This window comes from Kogia breviceps, chromosome 3, assembly GCF_026419965.1.
Source record: "Kogia breviceps isolate mKogBre1 chromosome 3, mKogBre1 haplotype 1, whole genome shotgun sequence".
In the NCBI taxonomy this organism is placed as follows: domain Eukaryota; kingdom Metazoa; phylum Chordata; class Mammalia; order Artiodactyla; family Physeteridae; genus Kogia; species Kogia breviceps.
The window spans coordinates 15,762,353-15,785,242 of NC_081312.1; the positions used below are offsets into that span (position 1 = coordinate 15,762,353).

A 22,890-nucleotide genomic window follows, 5' to 3' on the forward strand; every position below is an offset into this window, starting at 1 on the left:
CTAACTATCATCTGAGACTTCAGCAAGTCCTAATCTTTTTGCTGGTGGAGGGCTTTGCCTCCTTGTTGACTGCTGACTGATCAGAGTTGGCATGGCTGTGACAACTTCCTAAAATACGATAATGCAGTTTGCCTCATTGACTGATTCTTCTTTTCGCAAATGATTTCTCGGTAGGGTGCAATGCTGTTTGATAGTGTTTTACCTGCAGTAGAACTTCTTTCAAAATTGGAGCCAATCCTTTCAACCTTTCCTGCTGCTTTATCAACTAAGTTGATGTAATATTCTAAATCCTCTGTTGTCATTTCAACAATCTTCACAGCATCTTCACTAGGAGTAGAGTCCATCTCAAGACACCACTTTCTTTGCTCATCCATAATAAGCAACTCCTCGTCCATTAAAGTCTTATCATGAGATGGCGGCAATGCAGTCACATCTTCAGGCTCCACTTCTATTCTTGCTGTTTCCACCACATCTGCAGTGACTTCCTCCACTGAAGTATGAACCCCTCAAAGTCATCCATGAGGGTTGGAATCAACTTCTTCCAGACTCCTATTAATGTTCATATTTTGACTTCTTCCCATGAATCACAAATATTTTAAATGTTATTTGGAATGGTGAATCCTTTCCAGAAGGTTTTCAGTTTGTTTTGCCCAGATCCATCAGAGGAATCACTATCTCTGGCAGCTATAGGTGTACAAAATGTATTTCTTAATAAGACTTGAAAGTTGCAGATCCATGGGTTGCAGAATGTATGTTGTGTTAACGGGCATGAAAACATTAATCTCATACATCTCCATTATAGCTCTTGGGTGACAAGATGCATTGTCAATGAGTAGTAATATTTTGAAAATAATCTTTTCCCCCTAAGCATTAGGTCTCAATAGTGGGCTTAAACTATTTAGTAAATCATGTTGTAAACAGATGTGCTGTCATCCAGGCTTTGTTGTTCCATTTACAGAACACAGGCAGAGTAGACTTAGCATAATTCTTAAGAGCCCTAGGATCCTCAGAATGGTAAATAAACATCAGCTTCAACTTCAAATAACCAGCTGCATTACCCCGTATCAAGAGAGTCAGCCTGTCCGTTGAAGCTTTGAAGTCAGGCATTGACTTATCCTCTCCAGCTATGAAAGTCCTAGATGGCATCTTCTTCTGGTATAAGGCTGTTTCATCTACATAGAAAATCTGTTGTTTAGTGTAGCTACTTTCATTAATTATCTTAGCTAGATCTTCTGGTTAGTTTGCTGCATCTTCTATATCAGCACTTACTGCTTCAACCTTGTACTTTTATGTTATGGAGACGACTTCTTTCCTTAAACCTCATGAACCAACCTCTGCTAGCTTCAAACTTTCCTTCTGCAGCTTCCTCATTTCTTTCAGCCCTCATAGAATTGAAGAGAGTTAGGGCCTTGCTCTGGATTAGGCTTTGGCTTAAGGGAATGTTATGGCTGCTTTGATCTTCTGTCAAGACCACTGAAACTTTCTCCATATCAGCAGTAAGGCTGTTTTGCTTTCTTATCATTCGAATGTTCACTGGAGCAACACTTGTACTTTTTTTTTTTTTTTTTTAGTTTTTTAAAAAAGAGCTGAACAAATGGGAGGGAACAGTATGAGAGAGAGAGAGAGAGAGAGAACACTTTTTTTTTTGTGGTACGCGGGCCTCTCACCGCTGTGGTCTCTCCCGTCGCGGAGCACAGGCTCCGGACGCGCAGGCTCAGCGGCCATGGCTCATGGGCCCAGCCGCTCCGCGGCATGTGGGATCCTCCCGGACCGGGGCACGAACCTGTGTCCCCTGCATTGGCAGGCGGACTCCCAACCACTGCGCCACCAGGGAAGCCCCGAAGCAACACTTTTAATTTCCTTCAAGAGCTCTTCCTTTGCATTCACAACTTCGATAACTACTTGGCATAAGAGGCCTAGCTTTCAGCCTACCTTGGCTTTTGACATTCCTTCCTCGCTAAGCTTAATCATTTCTAGATTTTGATTTAAAGTAAGAGATGTGCGACTCCTCATTTCACTTGAACTCTTAGAAGCCATTGTAGGCTTATTAATTGGCCTAATTTAAATATTGCTGTGTCTCAGGAAATAGGCTGGAGGAGAGGGAGAGTGTTGGGGGGAATGGCCAGTTGGTAGAACAGTCAGAACACATACAACATTTGTTGATTAAGTTCTCTGTCTTACATGGGTGCAGTTCATGGTGCCCCTCAAACAATTAGAGTAGTAACATCGAAGATCACTGATCACAGATCGCTGTAACAAATATAATAATAATGAAAAAGTTTGAAATATTGCTAGAATTACCAAAATGTGACACAGAAACGTGAAGTGAACAAATGCTGTTGGAAAAATGGTGCCAGTAGACTTGCTTGATGCTGGGCTGCCACAAACCTTCTATTTGTAAAAAAAATGCAGTATCTGCGAAGCACAATAAAGCAACACACAATAAACCGAGGTGTGTCTATGCTGACTATAGTAGCGTTCATTTGAAATAAAACCTAATTTGAAGAGATTAGTTTAAAAAAATCCCTTATCTATCTATCTATCTATCTATGCACCTATCTGTCATCTATTTAAGTGACCCAGGTGATTCATGGGGGAATCATGGAGAAGCTTCCTTTTTAGGAGATCAGTGGCTACAGTGGTGGGAAATGACTCCACTGACCTTAACTACCTTGAATCCAGAGGCTATATCTACAGGTACTTCAGTGAGAACTCTGTCCTCATTTATTACTGTGGCACTCAAGTCCCCTGAAAACAGAATGTGTGTGAGTGCAAGTGTGCCCACGCACATGTGTGAACATGCACTTAATGTTGGGCAGTCAAGGTGTGGAGTGTACGAGACACTTTTGGGGTTTACTGTCTTATTCGTGAATATTTGTTTTATTCTGGGAACAGCCCTTGATACATTCATTGCAGTTGGTTTCTCAATAGCTACACTTGTACTAAATAATGCTGTCCCTTTAGCTACAACTGAGTGATTCAGGAATGGGTGCCTGACCTATGTCAAGCCAATTTGAATCCTTCCCTAGTATCTTTCTGACTGGATTAAAAAAAAAAAAAAGCATTCTTTTATGGGGGAAGGAGGCATGATGAAATGAGATAGCAACTGTTGGACGTCCTCTTTTCTGCCATGTGGAAGAAGTCATCTACTTTGGAAGGAAACAAAGTCAACCCACAAGAAGCAGAGGCAAGACCCAGAGTCCAGGAAATGCTCAGTTTCAATTGCTCTTGAATTCCAGCTGAATCTCTGTCATTGCCATTGGATTGTTCAATCCCTTAATAATATAAGTTACCTCAATATTCTTTCAATAAATTGTTTTTGGTCAAAGCTTGCTCGGGTTGGATTTCTAACAGAATCCTGACCAATACAGTTGACACAGCTGATAGTCCAAATTAATTGTTCCATACATAGTACAAATTACAGTAAGAATTAAATGATAGGAAGTCAGAAGCTAGAGAGATTCTTAGGGACAGGGCGGTAAGATGAAACGCTTGACTAAAGCTTTGACTTAGATGGATGGGGAGGAGTCTTTGATTGCAGAATTTTCCAGGCAAGGAGAATAGCATGTGCAAAAGGGTGATGGTCCCAATTCCAAAGATAAATTTGTGAGACAAAGAGTAGTTGGAAGCAAGAGTGTGTGTAGGAAGAGACAAGGTTGAAGAGGAACTTCACCGCTGAGGACTTTGGATGCCAAGCTAAGAAGTTTGTGCTTTATTGTAATAGAGAGCCATTAAAGTTTTTCAACATGAAAGTGGATTATAGGGCTTCCCTGGTGGCACAGTGGTTGAGAGTCCGCCTGCCAATGCAGGGGACACGGGTTCGTGCCCCGGTCCGGCAAGATCCCACATGCTGCAGAGCGGCTGGGCCCGTGAGCCATGGCTGCTGAGCCTGCGCATCCGGAGCCTGTGCTCCACAATGGGAGAGGCCACAACAGTGAGAGGCCCGCATACCGCAAAAAAAGAAAAAAAGAAGAAAAAAGAAAGTGGTATTATAAAAGTTGTGTTTTAGAAATTTTAACCTGGTAATATGCAAGGTGAGCTGAAGCAAATAGGAAGTAGTGTTAGATGTATGATTTGGAAGACAACTGCAGTCGTTCCTGACATGAGTGACAAGAACCTGGACCAGAAATGGAAATGGAAAGAGAAGAAGGAGTGTCTTATTCATCTCTGTATCCTTCACATTACTTAGCAGAGTGACTAGCATCTTGTAGGCACTCAACAAATTCTTGTTAATAAGTGAGGAATTCAAGTCAAGTAATGTTTTATTCACATCATCAACATGTTATAATATTTTAGTATTTTAGATTACAATTTGAAAATAAACTATTTTGTTGAATTATTGAAGACACTTAGTCTGAATATTTTAGTTGTCATTGAATTCCAGTATAACCTCATGAAAATCAGAGAAATACATTTTTTTGTTGTGACTAATGGTTCCCTTTAAATCACAGAAAGAAATCAGTTGCTGGAGAAAGGTTTGTTCATGTGTTTATTACAAACTTAATTCCTTACATCTTTAAAAATCTATTTAGACTATTTAATATTTATCATTTCATAAGAAAATGCAATATCTTCAGCCACTTCAAGTGTTAATTGGTATTCTACAGATGAAGAATACTGTTTATTAGCCTGATGAAAATACATGAACTTTTCTTTTTTCTTATAACTTGTCTTTAGAGAAAGTGGCCAGCAAAGACCATTAGTAATCATGCAGGAAAATAGAACATTAAGACAACTTATACAGTCAGTGGATCTCATATCTTGAGTACTATGCTTTTGATACTTTATTATTTTGATACTTTATTATTCTATCTCCTTTTATTAGTAGAACAGCATGCCACCTCCTACTATGCATCTCTTCATTACTTTGCATTCAGTGGTGTCATATTGGTAGCTTGAAATCCTGGTGGGAGTGGTGGAAGTATTTACATACCAGAAATTGGTAAACACTGTAAATAAAGTCTTTTGTTTATTTTGTTGATTGTCTAGACCAGAGGTATGGCCTGTGGGCCTGTGATCTGTTTTTGTAAATTAGATCTTACTAGAATACATCCACTTATTTGCATATTGTTTATGGCTGCTTTCATGCTACAATGGGAGGGTTTGAGTACTTACAACAGAAACTGTATGACCCACAAGCCTAAAATATGTGCTATGTGTCCCTTAAAGAAAAAGTTTGCTGATCCCTGGTCTAGACTTAAAAAGTGATGGAGAAGGGCTTCCCTGGTGGCGCAGTGGTTGAGAATCCGCCTGCCAATGCAGGGGACATGGGTTCGTGCCCCAATCCGGGAAGATCCCACATGCCACGGAGCGGCTGGGCCCGTGAGCCATGGCCACTGAGCCTGCACGTCCGGAGCCTGTGCTCCGCAATGGGAGAGGCCACAACAGTGAGAGGCCTGCGTACCACCAAAAAAAAAAAAAAAAAAAAAAAAAAAGTGATGGAGAAAATGTTAATAATCAAGATCAAACTTAAAAGTGTGTTGTGTTTATGACTGTTACATTGTCAATGGCATAAAATGTTGAGAAAAGACTCTTTCAGTTTTTATGCTATTCAGCAGAGAAGTTGCTCATATCCTTGATGAATGAAGTTCTGATGTATGTCTCCATTGTTTCACACTTTACTCGTGAATATAAATGAAAATATCATTACCACATTGGAACTACATTCAGTCATCATTTGCAACCGATGGCTGTCTATGGAGACAAGAGGTCAGCAAAACTCAAGGAGAGCATTCTATGAGAATCAATTGCTCATTTGGAATTCATGATAAAAACTATAGTCAGTCACAGCAACCATATATTGTTAGTTTCCATTTATGTGAAATGTTAAGAATAGGCAAATTCATAGAGACAGAAAGTAGATTATCTGTATAAATCTTTTCAGTTGGTGGTTTTTTAGTATATTTACCTAGCTGTGCAGCTATCACCACAATCTAATTTTAGAACAAGATGGCCAACAGGCACATGAAAAGATGGTCAACATCGCTAATTACTAGATAAATGCAAACCAAAACCACAATATCACCTCATACCAGTCAGAATGGCCATCAGTGGGACTTCCCGGGTGGTGCAGTGGTTAAGAATCCGCCTGCCAGCGCAGGGGACATGGTTTCGAGCCCTGGTCTGGGAAGATCCCACATGCTGTGGAGCAACTATGCCCGTGCGCCACAACTACTGAGCCTGTGCTCTAGAGCCCATGAGCCACAACTACTGAAGCCCGTGCACCTAGAGCCTGTGCCCTGCAACAAGAGAAGCCACTGCAGTGAAAAGCCGGCACACTGTAAAGAAGAGTAGCCCCCGCTCGCCGCGACTAGAGAAAGCCCGTGCGCAGCAACAAAGACCCAACGCAGCCAAAAATAAATAAATAAATAAATTTATTTTTTTAAAAAAGCCCACAAATAGCAAATGCTGGAGAGAGCATGAAGAAAAAGGAACCCTACTACACTGTTGGTGGGAATGTAAATTGGTGCAGCCACTATGGAAAACAGTATGGAGGGTCCTCAAAGAACTAAAAATAGAGTTTCCATAGAATCCAGCAATCCCATTCCTGGGCAGGTATCTGGACAAAACCATAATTCAAAAAGATACATGCACCCCAATGTTCATAGCCGCACTATTCACAATAGCCAAGACATGGAAACAACCTGTGGTGATTGCAGTTATCCTGGGTTTTCTCCACTGGTGAAGGAGAAGCTGGGGATAAGTAGTGCCCTGCTGTGTCAGTGTGGCCTTGATCCGGTGTCTTGAGAATGATGGTCTATGTGGCTCTGAGATCACCTCTCCCTATCTTCCTCATTGGGATTGCTGCACTTTCAGGCTGGTGAAAACCCCATGCTTAATCTTTATGGCACTAATTGTTCACTGTGCCGTGGTGCTAGTGGCTGGGGGCCCTGGAGGGATGGTAATAACTTATGATGAGAAGCACCATGTGGAAGTAGAAAAAAGAGAAGCTACATTTTTTTTAGTCCAGAAGTGAATGAGAGTGAACCAAATGCCTATGTGCCCTGTTTCACTTCTTTTATATCATTCGCTAAGTGGACACCTGTTGGTAATATGCAATAAATACCAGTGGAATGTAGAACCTGAATGGAGGCTACTTTGGATGCTTTAATGTGCCTGGTCTATGAACGTGTCAAAGGCCTATGTCCTTTTTTGTGTTTGTTTGTTTGTTTGTTTGTGGTACGCGGGCCTCTCACTGTTGTGGCCTCTCCCGTTGAGGAGCACAGGCTCCGGACGCGCAGGCTCAGCGGCCATGGCTCACGGGCCCAGCCGCTCCACGGCATGTGGGATCTTCCCAGACCGGGGCACGAACCCGCGTCCCCTGCATCGGCAGGCGGACTCTCAACCACTGCGCCACCAGGGAAGCCCAGGCCTATGTCCTTTTAAATTGTTCTCTTGGCGTCAAAACACAGACTATCCCCTCCAATTTATGACTAATAGTAGATTTCATTATTCATGGACTAGCAAAGTCCCTAATCCTGAAAAAGATGACAGAACAAGGTACACATCAATTCTGCTGCATTTGGAGCCCGAGACAACGATTGACAGGCAGGCAGTCAGGCAGGCTGGCTGCTCTAGGCTGTCACTCCTGAAGCCTAATCTTTCCGTATGAATACTGAACAGGCCTATGCAATCTGAGTGAGGTTCCTGATGAATTTTTTTTATTGAGAATAATCAAACTTTGAGAATGTGCTACAGGAAAGAGCTGTCACGTTGCATTAAGTTAGTACTGTGAGTTTCATGGAAACTCTCAGGTAATTCGATTGGCACTGCCCAATCATTCGCAGGCATAATTTAGTTCACTTAGAGTTAAGAGCATGAATAAGTAATAAGATGTCCTATTTGGGATTGTTGAAGGCAAGCAAAAAACTGTGGTGCATCATGTGGTTCACAGGAGCTGGGGCCTGGCTGCTAGGTCCAAAGCCTGTAATGCCAGACGAATGCCCGTGATTAATTTAAATTACACGATGCCCTATAGTCCACAAAGCACTCTCACTTATAGTCGTTTGATTCTTAGGGAGATTTTAGAAGACAGTTATTATTATCTCCATTTATAAATGAAGATACTAATGAACAGAGGAAATACCTCATTCAAGGTCACTTGCAATAGAGTGGGACAAGAAGCTGAACTTAAACTCCCATTATGGGTTGAATTGTGTCCCTTCAGCCTGCCCACCCCCCTGCCCCCAGAAGAAAAGATATGTTCAAGTCTTAACTCCCAGTACCTCAGAATGTGACCTTATTTGGAAATAGGTTTGTTACAGATGTAATTCAGATGAGGTCGTGTTGGAGTAGGGTGGGTCCTTAATCCAGTATGACTGGTGTCCTTATAAGAAGAGGAGAGAGACACAGAGACACAGGGAGAAGACCATGTGATGCTGCAGGCAGAGATTGGAGGATGCATCTACAAGCCAAGGGATGCCAGGGATTGCTGGCCACCACCAGAAGCCAGGAGAGGCATGGAACACATTCTCTCTCACAGCCCGCAGAGGGAACCAATCCCTCTAACGACTTGATTTTGGACTTCCAAGCCTCCAGAATGGTGAGAAATAAGTTCCTGTCATTTTAAGCCACCTCATTTGTGATGCTTTGTTACAGCAGCCCTAGGAAACCAATATAGCTCCTAAGAATAATAAAAGTTTCCATTTACAGTGCTCTGACTGTGGGCTGGGTACTTTACACATGCTCTCATGAAATCTTTAGGAACCCTTCAAGGTACACTGTTATCAACGACCTTTTCATGACTTACCTAGGTCAAATAACAAATAGATGGTGAAGCTGGGATTCCAGCCCTGGGCCTGAATTTTGCCTTGTCTTTTATGCCTCTGAGCCATGATGGTATCGGAAATATTTATGGCAGTGTTAGGAGAGGCAACCCTCAACCCTTTTAAATTGCTCCTTTAGTCTAGTTCTATCGGGCAACTACTAACTCAATTTGAACTCAGCCATGCTCACTTGTGTGCATTTATTATGAATAACCACAAAACGGTGGCTGACATACAGGAAAAAGCTCAGTATTTGTTCAGTGAACAGTAATAAGAACTCCTTAACCTGTTATGGTGCTTCAACATTTACAAAGCATTTTCACACATTCTTTTTTTAAATTAATTTATATTGGAGTATAGTTGACTTACAATGTTGTGTTAGTTCCTGTTGTACAACAAAGTGAATCAGTTATACATGTACTTATATCCACTCTTTTTTAGATTCTTTTCCCATGTAGATCATTACAGAGTTTGAGTAGAGTCCCCTAGTCTATACACTAGGTCCTTATTGGTTATCTATTTTATATATAGTAGTCTGTATATGTCAATCCCAATCTCCCAGTTTATCTCTCCACCCACCCACCCCCCTCGCTGCTTTCCTCCTTGGTAACCATGTGTTTTCTACCTCTGTGACTCTATTTCTGTTTTGTAAATAAGTTCATTTGTACCATTTATTTTAGATTCCACATATAAGCGATATCATATGATATTTGTCTTTCTCCGTCTGACTTACTTCACTCAATATGACAATCTCTACGTCCATCCATGTTGCTGCAAATGGCATTATTTTCTTCTTTTTTATGGTTGAGTAATATTCCATTGTATATATGTATCACATCTTCTTTATCCGCTCATCTGTCGATGGACATTTCAGTTGCTTCCATGCCTGGCTACTGTAAATAGTGCTGCAATGAACACTGGGGTGCATGTGTCTTTTTGAATTATGGTTTTCTCCAGATGTATGCCCAGGAGTGGGATTGCTGGATCATATGGTAACTCTATTCTCTAACACCATACACAAAAAATGAACTCAAAATGGGTTAAAGACCTAAATGTAAGACCAGATACCCTAAAACTCTTAGAGGAAAACATAGGCAGAACACTCTCTGACATAAATCGCAGCAATATCTTTTTTGATCCACCTCCTACAGTAATGAAAATAAAAACAAAAATAAACAAATGGGACCCAAATAAACTTAAAAGCTTTTGCACAGCAAAAGAAACCATAAGCAACACAAAAGGACAACCCACAGAATGGGAGAAAATATTTGCAAATAAAGTGACTGACAAGAGATAATCTCCAAAATATACAAACAGCTCATGAAGTTCAATATCAAAAAAAAACCCAATCAAAAAATGGGCAGAAAACCTAAATAGACATTTCTCCAAAGAAGGCATACAGATGGCAAAGAGGTACATGAAAAGCTGCTCAACATCACTAATTATTAGAGAAATGCAAATCAAAACTGCAATGAGGTATCACCTCACACCAGTTAGAATGGCCATCATCAGAAAATCTACAAACAACAAATGCTGGAGAGGGTGTGGAGAAAAGGGAACCCTCTTGCACTGTTGGTGGGAATGTAAGTTGGTGCAGCCACTATGGAGAACAACATGGAGGTTCCTTAACCTTTCTTATTAGGCTATTTAAAAAATAATCTGAAGGCTGCTTTAAACATAGTCCTGTCTTTTTTCTTTCTAATTTTTATAAATATTTTGTTATGTTTTCTTCAACCAGATAGTAAGATTCTAGAAGGTGATGAATGTTTTTTTTTCTTCTTGAGTGATCCCGTTTCTTCAATGGATTTCACTGGAGGTAGACATACGGTCTTGCAATGGTCACACATATCATTCTGAAAATGGTTATAAAGAATGAATTGGATAATCTTTAGACAAAAACCAAGAACAGAACTCTTGATTTTTATCTTGCGAATCATAGAGTTCATTGCTAATGTTCCTGAGTGTTGCTCTGAATCATTCTTTCCCTCTTCTCATAGACTGTGAGGTGAACACAAACACCATCATCCCCTTTGCTTTAGCAGATCCAGGGGTAGGGAGGGATCAGCCACCTTCAGCTCTTCATAGGTCTTGGGGTCCAGGAAGATGAGGAAGTCCTCCCCAGAACATTCACGTGGGCTAGGACTGCCTTTCCACTCTCCACAATGTGCCATAGCCATGTTCTCATCTATTGTGGTGCTTGGCTTTCTTGGGTGATCACGAAATTCCTTACCAGTTTTAATAGGTTATGATTCATTTTTGTTTTTTCCAATATAGTTTTCAAGGTGTTTTTGTCTTATGTAGATTCCTTTGGCAGCTTATTCAAAGCTGAGATAGGCAAGCCTAAATTGACATGCTTGGAGTTTTAGTGATCTGGGGAGTGTCCAGGATAAAACCACTAAGTAAAAATGAGCAAAAAATATGTGCAGTGTGATTCCACTTCTCTACCTATTTTTTTTTCTGCTACTTTTAGAGGTGTGTCCTTGGGTGAGTTACTTATCCTCTGTGAGCCTGTTTCCTTAAATGTGCACAATAATGTGTACGTTGCGAGGATAATGTGAAGGTTAAGGGTGATGCATTTGACGGGCTTTTACAAATTTTGACGAGTTACACCTTGTATTAGTTTGCTAGCACCGCCATCACAAATTACCACAGACTGAGTCGCTTAAATAACAGAAAGTTATCTCCTCACAATTCCGGAGGCTGGAAGTTTGAGATCAAGGTGTTGGCAGGGTTGGTTTCTTCTGAGGCCTCTCCTGGGCTCGTAGATGGTCATCTTCTCCCTGTGTCTTCACATGATCTTCTTTCTGTGCGTGTCTGTGTCCAAATTTCCTCTTATAAGGACACCTGTCATATATTGGATTAGAGCCGTCCCTAATGATCTCATTTTAGCTTAATTGCCTCTTTAAAGACCCTGTCTCCAAATACAGTCACATTCTGAGGTACTGGGAGTTAGGACTTCAACAGATGAATTTTGGGAGACACAATTCAGCCCATAAACATACCTGCTGTACAGCCTACAGCCCATTCCCACTGGGCTCTGTATTGTTCATCCAACATCCATGGAAATTCGTCCCCTCTCCTGGAATGTCAAATATGCCTCCTTGGCAGGTCCAGCCTTTCCTCCTTTCTGAAGTTCAGGTCAAATGTAGGAATATTTAGGAAGAGTTTTGATTCTAACCATAAGGAATTAATCTTTTCCCCTAGGTCCCTGGGCTTTTTGCTTGCATCTGTAACAGAGCAACGATTTTAGTTTTAGTTAATTCTGCATCCCCATAGGCCTAGGACAGGATCTGGCACATAGCAGGTATTCAAGAAATAACCTGGAGAACTGCACTGAAAGCCAGTTAATTAAACCAACGCTTTCCCTTTTTCTGACTTAGTTGAGAAATACTTTCATTTGACTGTTGACAGAGCATTCTGAGGGTAACAGAGATGGGAGAAATGAACATGATCTCAACAATCCATGAAGACAGAATAAATAAATTTGTTTATCTTCCTTCCTGTATATTTTATGTTTAAGAAACCTATTTTAGGATATATTTGAGGCAGCCTAATACTTAGGGATGTTAACATGGATGTGAAATGACTTTCCTGATTTATAGATATCCTTTGAATTTTTTTTTTGTGTGTGTGTGTGTGGTACGCGGACCTCTCACTGTTGTGGCCTCTCCCGTTGCGGAGCACAGGCTCCAGACACGCAAGCTCAGCGGCCATGGCTCACGGGCCCAGCCGCTCTGCGGCATGTGGGATCTTCCCGGACCGGGGCACGAACCTGTGTCCCCTGCATCGGCAGGCGGATTCTCAACCACTGCACCACGAGGGAAGCCCTGAATTTTTAATCAACATGAGAAAACCTATTCTACTCAGGAAGTCCGGAATATCATGTGGGATGATTATTTAAACTGCTTGTGTAAGAGGATAAACAGTACAAAAAGAAAGTCTGCTGCAATATGTGCAGATTATTTAAACAAGGCTATGTTTCAAAATGTGTGGAATGTACATACACATATTTTATTTTGTTCCAACAATTTAGTTTAAAATGGACTTCCTAAGGATATGGCACAACCAAATGAGTGGTTATGTGGAATCATCCTACTTTAGGGACTTTCTCCTTCTCACAGCACCTCAATTCCAAACGAGTGGGCTTTGATGAAACCTTCCAGCTCAAAGCGTGCCTCACACACTTCCCTTTTTCAGGCTCGCTGCCTGTGCAAACCTGGAGTAACACCACGCTAGGTGAGAGATGCCCTTCTGCTGATAGCTCAAGCCATGGAGGGTCCAACACATCTGTGCATAGTCTAGAGAGTTCTGTACTCTACTGCTGTTACAGTTGAGATGCCCATCTTTTTTTTTTTAACTGACTCTGTTGCTAATGTATAACTTAAAAAAAATAATTTGTTACTTATACTTAGCACAAGTTCAGCACAGGGTTTTTAAATGGATGAACAAATGAACTGAAAACCGAGATCTTTTCCAGCAAACTTCCAAGTCCTTTAAGATGTTTGGAAGTAATTGAATTTCTCCTGCCTTTCTTCTTGTTTTTTTTTTTTTTTTTTTGCGGTATGCGGGCCTCTCACTGTTGTGGCCTCTCCCGCTGCGGAGCGCAGGCTCCGGACGCGCAGGCCCAGCGGCCATGGCTCACGGGCTTAGTTGCTCCGCGGCATGTGGGATCTTCCCGGACCAGGGCACGAACCCGTGTCTCCTGCATCGGCAGGCGGATTCTCAACCACTGCGCTACCAGGGAAGCCCTGCCTTTCTTCTTAAATGACATCACCATCCACCTAGTCTTCAAGCAAAGGCACCTGCAAGGAGCAATTGACACCTCTTTCTCTCATGTCTCCTTCATCCTTTGAGTAAGTCCAACAGCTTCTCTCAAATCTGTTATCTCTGTTCCATTTCCTCTGTCCCCACTTAGACCATCTTCTTTCAGCTAGGCAGCAGCATCTCATGGAATTTTTACAATATAGGTTTGACTGCATGTGACGGAGACCTAAAATAACAGTGGCTTAAAACATAAGATAGAAGTGATTTTCTCGGTCACATAACAATCCAGGCTGGTCTGGAGCCTCTTCCTCTGCAGGAGCTCAGATCCCTTCTATTTTGGTACTTCCCCTTCTTCGGGTGCTGCTCTCATCTGCATGGTCCAGGGTGGCTCACCACCATCCCTGAATTCCAGGAAGAAAGAGGGAGGTATGAGAAATAAGAGGATTTTTTTTTTTAACCTTTCCTTTAAGGAGGAACCCAGAGTTTCACATGTAATATAAACTCACATCCCATTGGACAGGATTAGTCACATGGCCTCACCTCACTGCAAGGAGATAACTGGGAAATGTAATCTTCATTCTGGACAGCCTTATGTCCAGGTAAAAATTTTACCCCTGTGTAGGAAGGGAGAATAGATATTGGATGGATATGGGTGGACAGCTTGCAGTCTTCACCTCCTCTATTAACTGGCTTTCCTGCGTCCTGCCTCATCAAATTGCTCCTTTTCCTCAACTCATACCAAAAGCAATCTGGCCACACCTCTCTCTGCTCAAAAGTGTTCAACAAACCTTCACTGCCTGCACATAAACTCTTAGTTCTCAGCATGGACTGAACAGTCTTCATGTTCTGATTCCTGTCACCTCACCTCCTATTTCTGTCCTCTTTGCACCTTATTCTCTAACATTGAACTCTGTTATTTTTCCATGAATAACATGGTGTTTCATGCCTCAGTGCCTTTGCACATGCAATTTCTTTGAAAACCAAGCTCAGGAGTCACTTCCCTCAGGAAATATTTTCTATTAATCTCTCCTCTCCCAGCCTTAATCAAGAGAATTCATTGGTCACTTTTTACACCTCATACCTGTACTTATCTGTTCCATTTTTCCCTTAACATATTATGTAGTCATTTATATCCTCTTCTCACTATGAGCATGATTAGATTCACCTTTATATCTCCAGAATTCAGTGCAATGTTTGCCACAGAGCAGATAATAACTGTGTATTTACTCTTTTTTTAAAAAAAAATTATTTATTTTTGGCTACATGGGGTCTTTGTTGCTATGGGCGGGCTTTCTCTAGTTATGGCAAGTGAGGGCTACTCTTCATTGTGGTGTGCAGGCTTCTCATTGCGGTGGCTTCTCTTGTTGCAGAGCGTGGGCTCTAGGCGTGTGGGCTTCAGTAGTTGTGGAACGTGGGCTCAGTAGTTGCAGTGCGCAGGCTCAGTAGTTGTGGCTTGGGGGCTCTAGAGTGCAGGCTCAATAGTTGTGGCGCACAGGCTTAGTTGCTCCGTGACATGTGGGACCTTCCTGGACCATGGCTTGAAACTGTGTCGCCTGCACTGGCAGGCAGATTCTTTTTTTTTTTTTTTTTTTTTTTTTGTGATATGCGGGCCTCTCACTGTTGTGGCCTCTCCTGTTGCGAAGCACAGGCTCTGGACGCGCAGGCTCAGCGGCCATGGCTCAAGGGCCCAGCCTCTCCGCGGCATGTGGGATCTTCCCGGACCAGGGCACGAACCCGTGTCCCCTGCATCGGCAGGCAGATTCTCAACCACTGCGCCACCAGGGAAGCCCAAGCAGGCAGATTCTTAATCACTGTGCCACCAGAGAAGTCCCCTGTGTATTTACTCTTGATTGAATGAATGAATGAATGAACAAGTGACAGAGTGATTATATGACATCAGTCCTTGCTTAGAAATTTTAACCTTTTACATGGTGTCCTCTTTTAATAAAAACTCCTTGTGAGCCCTTATTCTGTTTTGAGGTACATTTACTTTGTTTGTGTTAGAGTATTAGCATAGTTATCTAACTTAATATTTATGGATAGCCCTGTGATTCAGGCATTATGAATCTCATTATACAGATGGGAAAGTGAGGCATGGAGAAGTTAATCTAAGTAACCCACCTCCTTTCTTTCTTAATTGTATTGACTGTAGGGAAAGTGCAGGGTGGAAGAGAGTGGAGAGGAGTTTTGCCTGGTATGGTATTCTGGAAAACATATTAAACTGGTAGTTATTGGGCTCTTGTCCAATTCTCTAATTTATTAGCTTGAGTGACCAACTTTTCTTTCCTTCTCTGGGCTTCAGTTTTCTCATCTGTAATAGGTAAGGTTGCCTCAAAGATCTCTAAGTTTCCTTCCAGATCTAAAAGTCAGTGATTTTCTTACTTCTCTAACATAGCAAATTGAAATGTAACCCTCCTCCACACCAATATGCTACATTCACACGATGTGCTTTTGCTAAAAATGGCCACTTTCTAAATGTTAAAACAGTCCATGGTAGAGAATAGTCAGTCTAGATCCAAACACCCCCACTCTGCTAAAGAATTAACACGAAAGCTCTGGATCCCACTCAACAGAAAATCTTCCCAGGATGGAGGATGTATAATGGCATTGCTTTCACTGGAGCTTTTTAAAAGATTACATCCAGACATATTTAGCCACAAAACACATTTTGGATCTAGGAGTAGTGCAATTGAAATGGAGCCAGAAATGCACCCTGGATTCTCTCCATGCCATGGGTCCACAAAGTATGGAATTCTATGTGACTCCCGTGTATGTTGACACATTCTGTGCAGGTCTTTTCCTCAATAAATTATGTTGGAAATCTGAAGGGTCTATAAAACTATGACCCTTCTTCCCCACCAGGGTTTTGAAACAATTGAAAATAAGGCAAAGTTGTTCAGCAGGTGAAGATAAATATATCACCTCTGTGGTGGTAACAATGATATTGGAGAATATGGCTTCTATTGGTGGCCAAGGCAACTTTCTAATCCTGATCCCTAGAATCAGGCAGACATCCACCCAGCCCTGCTAGATGAGGAGGAGTCTTTTCCCCAACAAGTGTATTAATTGAGCCTTCTGTTTCTCCTTACAGACTCACTAAGGCAGAGTCTGCTAGTTATTCCCTAAATCTCTTCTCCCTTTCCCCTACAGTAATGCAAACCCCATTTTCAGTGGGGCCTGGTGCCTCCTCAGAAGAAAGACTACATTTCCCAATCTCCCTTGCAACGAGGTGTGGCCATGTGACTTTGTTCAAGGGGATGGGAGTAAAAGGAAGGTTGTGCTCAGTGTCTAGGATGAATGAGCATCTGCATTTCTCCCCCTAGTTTTCCTCTTCCCTTCTGGCAAGAATAAGGAGCTGGTGTCCCTTTGGACCATGAAATGGAAACTGAATTTTGAGGATGGCAAACCAACTAGCCTGGGACCCTGGAGACATCATACTAAGCCTGGACTGCTTACTTCAGACTTTATAGGAAAGAGATGACCTTTATCTTGTTCAAGCCATTATTATTGTGAGTTTCCTGTCACTTAAGGCTGAGCCCAATTCTAACTGATGTACTGTTCAATCAGATAACTCATGCCATTCCCTCAGGCCCTGAGTAAGGAAAGGAGTGGTCAAGAGGTGGGGATCAGCCTGGAGTGTTACACGAATCGGTGTCCCTCCACATGGAAGGGAGTGTTAGGGAGTAGAGAAGAAAAGTTCCCCTTCTGACAACTTATTCATTCAACAAGTGATTATATACCACTTGCTATGTGCCGAGTGCTGCTCTAAGAACTTTACAATTATTAATTTATTTAATCCCCATAACAAGCCTACAAGATAATTAATAATAATATACCCATAATAAAATCCCCCACAGGTAAGGGAACAGAGGCACAGAGAGGTCAGGTAACTTGCTCCAGGTCACATTGCTTCGGAGTGCTGGAGTTTGGATGCAAACCCAGGCAGTCTAGCTCTAGTGCTCCTGCTTTCCATCACTACAGTAGGTGGTTTCTTATGTGGGACAAGAACAGAGACACTCTTATGTTATCTCAAGTAATGGGTGTTTGTCTTTGGGATAGATGGAGAGGCCAGAAAAATAACAAATATCTCAGTGGTCACCTGAGATGCCCTGGCATCTGCTTATCCCTTCAGCAGGATTGAATCCATTGCTCCAAGACAATTGTTCCATCATTGTGGGGACTCAGTTACTGTGTGTCACTACTTCTCATGCTTCTGCCCTCCTATTGCACTCAGCCACTAGCTGTTTCTACTCAGTTTCTTTCTACCACATGACATCTTCTTTTTTTTTCTTTTTTAGCATCTTTATTGGAGTACAACTGCTTTACAATGGTGCGTCAGTTTCTGCTTTACAACAAAGTGAATCAGTTATACATATACATATGTGTCCCATATCTCTTCCCTCTTGTGTCTCCCTCCCTCCCACCCTCCTTATCCCACCCCTCTAGGTGGTCACAAACCACCTAGCTGATCTCCCTGTACCATGTGGCTGCTTCCCACTAGCTATCCACCCTACGTTTGGTAGTGTATATATGTCCATGCCACTCTCTCGCTTTGTCACAGCTTACCCTTCCCCCTCCCCATATCCTCAAGTCCGTGGTCTAGTAGGTCTGTGTCTTTATTCCTGTCCTACGCCTAGGCCCTTCATGACATTTTTTTTCTTAGATTCCATATATATGTGTTAGCATACAGTATTTATTATTCTCCTTCTGACTTACTTCACTCTGTATGACAGACTCCAGGTCCATCCACCTCACTACAAATAACTCAATTTCATTTCTTTTTATGGCTGAGTAATATTCCATTGTATATGTGTGCCACATCCTCTTTATTGATTCATCTGTTGATGGACACTTAGGTTGCTTTCATGTCCTGGCTATTGTAAAGAGAGCTGCAATGAACATTTTGGTACACGACTCTTTTTTTTTTTTTTAACATCTTTATTTGAGTATAACTGTTTTACAATAGTGTGTTAGTTTCTCCTTTACAACAAAGTGAATCAGTTGTACATATACATATGTTCCCATATCTCTTCCCTCTTGCATCATCCTCCCTCCCACCCTCCCTACCCCACCCCTCTAGGTGGTCACAAAGCACAGAGGTGAACTCCCTGTGCTATGTGGCAGCTTCCCACTAGCTATCTAATTTACATTTGGTAGTGTGTATATGTCCTTGCCACTCTCTCACATTGTCACCACTTACGCTTCCCCCTCCCCATATCCTCAAGTCCATGCTCTAGTAGGTCTGTGTTTTATTCCCATCCTACCACTAATCTCTTCATGACATTTTTTTTTCTTAGATTCCATATATATGTGTTAGCATACAGTATTTGTTTTTCTCCTTCTGACTTACTTCACTCTGTATGACAGACTCCAGGTCCATCCACCTCATTACAAATAACTCAGTTTCATTTCTTTTTATGGCTGAGTAATATTCCATTGTATATATGTGCCACATCTTCTTTATCCATTCATCTGTTGATGGACATTTAGGTTGCTTCCATGTCCTGGCTATCATAAATAGAGCTGCAATAAACATTTTGGTACATGACTCTTTTTGAATTATGGTTTTCTCAGGGTATATGCCTAGTAGTGGGATTGTGGGGTCATATGGTAGTTCTATTTATAGTTTTTTAAGGAACCTCCATACTGTTCTCCATAGTGGCTGTATCAATTTACATTCCCACCAGCAGTGCAAGAGTGTTCCCTTTTCTCCACACCCTCTCCAGCATTTATTGTGTCTAGAGTTTTTGATGATGGCCAATCTGACTGGTGTGAGATGATATCTCATTGTAGTTTTGATTTGCATTTCTCTAATGATTAATGATGTTGAGCACTCTTTCATGTGTTTGTTGGCAATCTGTATATCTTCTTTGGAGAAATGTCTATTTAGTTCTTCTGCCCATTTTTGGATTGGGTTGTTTGTTTTTTTGTTATTGAGCTGCATGAGCTGCTTGTAAATTTTGGAGATTAATCCTTTGTCATTTGCTTCATTTGCAACTATTTTCTCCCATTCTGAGGGTTATATTTTGGACTTGTTTATAGTTTCCTTTGCTGTGCAAAAGCTTTTAAATTTCATTAGGTCCCATTTGTTTATTTTTGTTTTTATTTCCATTTCTCTAGGAGGTGGGTCAAAAAGGATCTTGCTGTGATTTATGTCATAGACTGCTCTGCCTATGTTTTCCTCTAAGAGTTTGATAGTGTATGGCCTTAAATTTAGGTCTTTAATCCATTTTGAGTTTATTTTTGTGTATGGTGTTAGGGAGTGTTCTAATTTCATACTCTTACATGTACCTGTCCAGTTTTCCCAGCACCACTTATTGAAGAGGCTGTCTTTTCTCCACTGTATATTCTTGCCTCCTTTATCAAAGATAAGGTGACCATATGTGCATGGGTTGATCTCTGGGCTTTCTATCCTGCTCCATTGATCTATATTTCTGTTTTTGTGCCAGTACCATACTGTCTTGATTACTGTAGCTTTGTAGTATAGTCTGAAGTCAGGGAGCCTGATTCCTCTAGCTCAATTTTTCATTCTCAAGATTGCTTTGGCTATTCGGGGTCCTTTGTGATTCCATACAAATTGTGAAATTTTTTGTTCTAGTTCTGTAAAAATGCCAGTGGTAGTTTGATAGGGATTGCATTGAATCTGTAGATGGCTTTGGGTAGTAGAGTCATTTTCACAATGTTGATTCTTCCAATCCACAAACATGGTATATCTCTCCATTTATTTGTTTCATCCTTAATTTCTTTCATCAATGACTTATAATTTTCTGCATAAAGGTCTTTTGTCTCCTTAGGTAGGTTTATTCCTAGATATTTTATTCTTTTTGTTGCAGTGATAAATGGGAGTGTTTTCTTAATTTCACTCTCAGATTTTTCATCATTAGTGTATAAGAATGCCAGAGATTTCTGTGTATTAATTTTGTATCCTACTACTTTACCAAATTCATTGATTAGCTCTTGTAGTTTTCTGGTAGCATCATTAGGATTCTCTATGTATAGTATCATGTCATCTGCAAACAGTGACAGCTTTACTTCCTCTTTTCTGATTTGGATTCATTTTATTTATTTTTATTCTCTGATTGCTGTGGCTAGAACTTCCAAAATTATGTTGAATAAGAGTGGTGGTGAGAGTGGGCAGCCTTGCCTTGTTCCTGATTTCAGTGAAAATGGTTTCAGTTTTTCATCATTGAGGATGATGTTGGCTGTGAGTTTGTCATATATGGCCTTTATTATGTTGAGGAAAATTCTCTCTATGCCTACTTTCTAGAGGGTTTTTATCATAAATGGGTGTTGAATTTTGTCAAAAGCTTTCTTTGCATCTATTGAGATGATCATATGGTTTTTCTCCTTCAATTTGTTAATATGGTGTATCACTTTGATTGATTTGCATATATTGAAGAATCCTTGCATTCCTGGAATAAACCCCACTTGATCATGGTGTATGATCCTTTTAATGTGCTGTTGGATTCTGTTTGCTAGTATTATGTTGAGGATTTTTGCATCTATGTTCATCAGTGATATTGGCCTGTAGTTTTCTTTCTTTGTGACATCTTTCTCTGGTTTTGGTATCAGGGTGATGGTGGCCTCATAGAATGAGTTTGGGAGTGTTCCTCCCTCTGCTATCTTTTGGAAGAGTTTGAGAAGGATAAGTGTTAGCTCTTCTCTAAATGTTTGATAGAATTCACCTGTGAAGCCATCTGGTCCTGGGCTTTTGTTTGTTGGAAGATTTTTAATCACAGTTTCAATTTCAGTGCTTGTGATTGGTCTGTTCATATTTGCTATTTCTTCCTGGTTCAGTCTCAGAAGGTTGTGCATTTCTAAGAGTTTGTCCATTTCTTCCAGGTTGTCCATTTTATTGGCATAGAGTTGCTTGTAGTAATCTCTCATGATCTTTTGTATTTCTGCAGTGTCTGTTGTTACTTCTCCTTTTTCATTTCTAATTATATTGCTTTGAGTCTTCCTCCTTTTTTTCTTGATGAGTCTGGCTAATGGTTTATCAATTTTGTTTATCTTCTCAAAGAACCAGCTTTTACTTTTATTGATCTTTGCAATTGTTTCCTTCATTTCTTTTTCATTTATTTCTGATCTGATCTTTATGATTTCTTTCCTTCTGCTAAATTTGGGGTTTTGTTGTTCCTCTTTTTCTAATTGCTTTAGGTGCAAGGTTAGGTTGTTTATTCGAGATGTTTTCTGTTTCTTAAGGTAGGATTGTATTGCTATAAACTTCCCTCTTAGAACTGCTTTTGCTGCATCCCAAAGGTTTTGGGTCATCGTGTCTCCATTGTCATTTGTTTCTAAGTATTTTTTAATTTCCTCTTTGATTTCTTCAGTGATCACTTCGTTATTAAGTAGTGTATCATTTAGCCTTCATGTGCTTGTTTTTTTTACAGATCTTTTCCTATAATTGATATCTAGTCTCATTGTGTTGTAGTCAGAAAAGATACTTGATATGATTTCAATTTTCTTAAATTTACCAAGGCTAGATTTGTGATCCCCGATATGATCTGTTCTGGAGAATATTCCATGAGCACTTGAGAAAAATGCATATTCTGTTGTTTTTGGATGGAAAGTCCTATAAATATCAATTAAGTCCATCTTGTTTAATGTATCATTTAAAGCTTGTGTTTCCTTATTTATTTTCATTTTAAATGATCCGTCCATTTGTGAAAGTGGGGTGTTAAAGTCCCCTACTATGATTGGGTTACTGTCGATTTCCCCTTTTATGGCTGTTAGTATTTTCCTTATGTATTGAGGTGCTCCTATGTTGGGTGCATAAATATTTACAATTGTTATATCTTCTTCTTGGATCGACCCCTTGATCATTATGTAGTGTCCTTCTTTGTCTCTTGTGATAGTCTTTGTTTTAAAGTCTATTTTGTCTGATATGAGAATTGCTACTCCAGCTTTCTTTTGATTTCCATTTGCATGGAATATCTTTTTCCATCCCCTCACTTTCAGTCTGTATGTGTCCCTAGGTCTGAAGTGGGTCTCTTGTATACAGCATTTATACGCGTCTTGTTTTTGTTTCCATTCAGCCAGTCTGTGTCTTTTGGTGAGAGCATTTCATCCATTTACATTTAATGTAATTATCGATATGTATGTTCCTATTCCCATTTACTTAATTGTTTTGGGTTTGTTCTTGTAGGTCTTTTCCTTCTCTTGTGTTTCTTGCCCAGAGAAGTTCCTTTAGCTTTTCTTGTAAAGCTGGTTTGGTGGTGCTGAACTCTCTCAGCTTTTGCTTATCTGTAAAGATTTTAATTTCTCCATCAAATCTGAATGAGATCCTTGCTGGGTAGAGTAATCTTGGTTGTAGTTTTTTCTCCTTCATCACTTTAAATATGTCCTGCTACTCCCTTCTGGC

The 22,890-nt window shown here is 40.8% G+C and overlaps 1 pseudogene; it reads right to left on the reverse strand.

The window, feature by feature from the left end:
• Positions 1–2,037, reverse strand: LOC136793742 (tigger transposable element-derived protein 1-like; annotated as a pseudogene).
• Between the last annotated feature and the right edge of the window lie 20,853 nt (positions 2,038–22,890).